The sequence below is a fragment of the Plectrocnemia conspersa genome, unplaced genomic scaffold (assembly GCF_051122295.1).
Source record: "Plectrocnemia conspersa isolate PC_06_02 unplaced genomic scaffold, ASM5112229v1 ptg000001l, whole genome shotgun sequence".
NCBI classification, from domain to species: domain Eukaryota; kingdom Metazoa; phylum Arthropoda; class Insecta; order Trichoptera; family Polycentropodidae; genus Plectrocnemia; species Plectrocnemia conspersa.
Genome location: NW_028277165.1, coordinates 28,028,603 through 28,034,118, shown reverse-complemented (window position 1 = coordinate 28,034,118; position 5,516 = coordinate 28,028,603). Strand labels below are relative to the sequence as shown.

General features: G+C 32.6%; 1 protein-coding gene across 1 annotated transcript in view; it reads left to right on the top strand.

Annotated features, from left to right (window-relative positions):
• The window catches only part of Sol1 (CUB domain-containing protein Sol1), a 387,647-nt gene that overhangs the window by 134,260 nt on the left and 247,871 nt on the right, over positions 1 to 5,516 (top strand). The window lies entirely within an intron of this gene.

Below are 5,516 nucleotides of genomic sequence, written 5' to 3'. Positions count from 1 at the left end.
AAAGCGCCTCTCTCGCCAGAGCAAATATTGCCAGAATAAACACGAGTTAAATTTAACTTCCCTTTGTCCTCTTTGAATTGCTCGGTTATGATGCTAATTAAACAGACTTTAAGATTTTTCTGGTTACAATCGTGTGTTGGTTACCTCTGCGCCAATTTTTGACGGCGACATTTCATAATCAATTTCAGAATCTCACTTCCGACAAATTCCTCAAGATCTGGACACGCTTAATATGTTGCCTATCAGTTAAATTCTTAATAGAGACGCTTGTGCCTGTACATCTAAATATATTGCATCTGATATATCAAACGTATAATAATTAATTCATTTTATAAAACATAGTCTTAGATATTAGATTTTTTTATACCAAACTGAAAAACATATTAGTCATACTTTATTATGCGTCTGAGCAACATCTGAGTCTGGGCAAAATTTCCAATAACGACATCCATCAAAAATGTTTTTTTTTATACATATTATATAAAAAATGTAAGTATACGTTCACATCAGACGAATTACCAAAAGACGATGAAAAAATAAATGCGAATTTCTCGCTACGTTTAATCTTGAAAAATTCGCAGTCAAGAGGCCGAAATGAATCACGTTAATTTAATGGTTACGCCAGTTGTTAATGTTAGAGATTTATACAGTCACTCACACGTTTTAGATTAGCAATATATCAAACTCTCCGAACCACGAGCAAAGTTTACATATAAAATCATCCTCAGATAGTATAATTTGCATAAAATCTCATTATTTATATAACTATTGGATTTTTTGTCTGATATTTAAGCAGAATATGTAAATCAGTGGCATATGTTTTATTGATTATAAACTACAGCTAAAAATCAATATACGTCACAATACATTACCTATCTCGATTATGTTTTAAATATTCATAACAATATTTATTCCCAAGATTAGGAAAATTTGGGAAAATCTGTAACGTTCAATCAGAATTATAATTATATAATAATAATTAATTCCAATGATTCCTTAGACTATGGTAACTAATGTTACGGTTGCTTTTTGCTTAGGTTTAACTTTAAAGTAAATATGATCTGATATTTTCTCAAGAGTTCCAACAAGAAAACAATAATATAATACAGATGCATTATTTTTCAACGATAATACATAATAAGTTTATTAATATTTAATTTTTGAGTTATTACTGATGCAATTTTAGATTTATCTCATAAGAAACACAACATTTAAAAATGTAAAATATGTATCAATGTGCAATATGCAATTAGATATAAAACAGGATTATTTATACAAAGATGGTTAACCATATTCATTAAAATGGTTTACTAGCGATGATTTGTCATCGCCATAAATTGTCTTTGCAATGAATTTTCCCAACGATTAATTGTTCGTGCAATGATTTATTACCGCAATAAATTTTCTTTGCATCAATGTTTACTGTTTAATGTCAACTATTTTTCAAGTAACACAAATTGCAAAAATAATTAGTACTTTATTCATAGAATTACTAAAGTACTATTATAATATTGATATCATGTTAAATTAAAAAAGCTTATTTTATTTTAATCGTATTTATTTATAATTATTTATAATAACAATAATAATTTTTATTTTTAGATTAGTCAAAGAATTTTGTGATAAAAATCTTAATGCAAATACCATAATCTTTGTAAGGAATTAAATGTATAAAATTAACACTCAACTTTCTGTTTTTAATTAGAAATTTTCATTGGAAGTACTTTTAAGTTACACTGGCGACTAAATGCAATCTATATTAAAAAGTTATGTACGTAAGATTTAAAATAGTAACAGCGACTATCTAAATTAGTGCGAATACTCTAAAACACTTTTAGGTCATCAGCATATAATAAATAAATTAATAATTGCCGCGTGTATTTCGTTATTAAAAATGATGATTGGATCTTTGTGGTACTCTAGAATCAGCGAAATATTAAACGAAATTCCTTAATTTTTGAAGAATCAGCTCATGACAAGCTTTGTCAAATGCTTTTCGACTTTATCGGATTGGAATTAAGAAATCAATGCATTTGAAAGACACAAGATAGTAGTGACAGTGGAATAACGCAGTCGTAATGATTGTGGATATTTATTTTTATTTATTTTAGATTAAATTAAGACCATCGTGGCCTAGCAGGTAACCCCAATGCGCCACGATGGTCGAAAACAAATTTTAAATTTATAAAACATAAAAAAACGTATATATACATAAATATAACAATACTTAAACTTAACAAAAAATCATAAAATATTAAAATTAAATGATATAAACTGGATCAGATCCTCGTAGCTAACATTAAATAAGTCTATATGTAATATAAGCGTATTAAGGAGCCGGATGGCCACAGCTATAGGCGAGTCGGCAAGTGCGGATGTCCTAGCCCTAACGGCCATCAAAAGAGATCTCGATCGTGATTTTTGAAAATGTTCCGGAACCCAAAACTGGAATTCCTGGAGAATAGCTGGATTGTCGACAGCACCTTTTAGTAATTGAAAAAAATGCTTAGCGACATACAGCTTTCTGCGAGAACTCAGCGAATCATATCCCAACGCTCCTAAATGAAAGGTGCTGGGATATAAGTACGGATAATAACCAAATGTCCTTTTGTAAAGGTATCTTAAATACCTTTTTTAATTTTTTTTTCCACTAAAAGGGAATATTTGGCTATTCGGGGATTCCAAATTATAGATCCCGATTCAAGAATGCTACGAACTAAGGTGTCATAGAGGATGCGAATAACTGACGGATCGTCAAAGTGAAAGGCATTCCTCATAACAAAGCCGAGCATCCTGGAAGATTTATCACAGACGTCGTGTATGTGTAGAGAGAACATCCATTTGCTCTCGAAAGTGATTCCGAGATCTTTAGTGGAAGTTTCTCTAGTCAAAATGTTACCATTGAGATGGTAGAAATAAGCTGATGGCGAACGGGATCGAGAAAATGACACACTATGGCACTTTCCGACACTAAAGGGCAGACGGTTAATGGAAGCCCATCTCCACAGAGAGTCTAAATCACTGTAGAGAGAAGGAAACCACAACAGATCGAATGCATTTATATAATTTTAAATCATCTGCGTACAGAAGAAAACTTGAATTTTTAATTGCTGTATTTATGTCATTAATAAATAACACAATAAGCAGAGGTCCCAGATTGGATCCTTGAGGAACCCCCGAAGGGGTAAAATATTCTTTTGACAATCGTTACAAACTGTCTACGATTGCTTAAATAACTCGAGAATAACCGAGTTAAATTATCTGAGCAACTGAGGTTCGACAATTTATTTAATAATAACCTATGACAAACTTTGTCAAAGGCTTTCTCAAAATCTGTAAACACGACGTCTACTTGAATTCCCGCATCGAGAGAAGTTGTCACCGTTTTGGTGAACGACAGAAGGTTAGTAACAGTGGAACGAGCAGGACGAAACCCGTGCTGTTGGTCTAACAAAACTTGCCGAAAGTCATTATAGAGATATTTATGAATAATTATTTCAAATAATTTAGCAGGAGCTGACAACACTGCGACTGGTCTATAATTCTTTATATATAATTTGTCACCCTTTTTATGAATAGGAGTGACTTTTGTGCATTTCCATAGATCAGGAAATGATGATGTTTTGCGAATCAGATCATAAATACATTTTAGAGGAGCAGCGAGACTGACTTCGCAATCCTTCAAAATAAAATCGGGAATTAAACCAGGTCCAGAAGAACGCCCTGTCTTTAATTAATTAAATCCGTATTTAAGATCTGAGTGCTCAGTTTCTTCGATGGTCAGTACTGAAGATCAAGAACATGAAGAAGGAAGCGACTGAGCAGAAGGCGAAAAAGATTCCTCGAAAATATTGCGCAAAACCGTCAGCAATATTTTGTGAACCGTCCAATGTTTTATCGTCGAGGCTCATCACTTTCGATGTATATGTATGTGAATAATTATATAGAACAAATAAGCAGGTGCTGAAGAAACGGCGACCAGTCTGAAGTTTTCGATACATGATTTATAACCCTTTTCGTGGATCAAAATAACTTTTGTTCATCTCCAGAAATCGGGAAATGATAAAGTTGTGAGCGACAAATCGTAAATAAATTAAAAGGAAGCAATGAGATTAGCCTGGCAGCCCTTCAATATAAATTCTGGTCCTTTCGAACTAAACTTCTTAAAACTGTGCTTCATGTCAAAAATGTCAATTTGCTTTATGGCTGAATCGGTCGACCAGCTAGATCGTAAGATCAGATTGTCTCCGTTGCAATCGGGAGCTGAATATGGTTTGTCATAGACGAAATAAAAATACAAAGCGATATCTTGAATAACTTATATACATGAATATGAATAACTTATATACATTTTGTCAATAAAAAAAATATGTGCCTAATTAATGAAAATTATATATTAATATACAATTTTAAAGTATAAATCTAATAAAGTAGCTGCTCTAGTATCGCTTATACTAGTGATCTAAAAAGGTTAAAATTTAAATGTTTTAACCTTTTTTTCAAAGTTTTTCCACATTTTCTAGAAAGTTTAGCTTACGATGCAATATGTATAGCACGTGTTAGCTAATGTTTAAACTTTTTAAGTTGCACTGAAACAACGTACAAAATAAAGTTTCGCTCAAAGCGAATATAAACAGAAACCAAATATTTGATCAGCTTTAATAGTATTTTATTACTTAATGTTTTAATGCCAACTTCTTAGTGAACCTTTCTGTATGTCTCAACAAAGTTTGACAACCTATTTTCCACTAATTTACCAGGATTTCCTTTTTCATTAACAGCCCTTGTAACGTCGTAAGCTCGTAAACGTATATGTGTGTGTAAAAATTAATTATCCGGACACAAAAACACGCGAGTCGCTAATGTCGACTCCTTGTAATGCGACATTGTTATTCGTGAGTGGAAACGTTACTTTTCCTATTTCGACCCCATCGTTAGTAATTGCATAGTTCGTGGCCGTGGGAAGCAAATATGCAAACGAAATGCAACGACACATACTAGAAGCTGCGCAATTATGCGAAATTACCAGCGAAAATTGCTCATTCGGCAGCAGCCAGTGACCAGGGGTCGAGAAACTTTTTGCGGCCGATCGTTACGTTCGTTTCGGCAGAGATCGATGAATAATTCAGCTGTGCCCCAGGGGCTGGAAAATATTAAAAAAATATGCAGCGGAACGTGTGAGAGGTAAAATAAAAAAATCGGTGAGCCAGAAAGCGAGCATAGAAGCAAATCTGACGCTTGGAAATTCGATACAAAAATCTAGCGTTCATTTTCTTAATTTTTATAATAGAATAATAAATTGGATAGGTAATTTAGCACATAATGCAATATATACAACAATGAAATTTTACTGTGTTAGTAATCCAAATTAGGATCACGTGTATTAAATAAATTTGTGCGCGTATTTTAACTGCACACAGCTTACCTTCAGAATGGATTAACTTCGCGTATCGAAACAATAGCTTTATAATAGTTAGACTACATATATATCTAGATATTTGCCGCAATAAACCTGT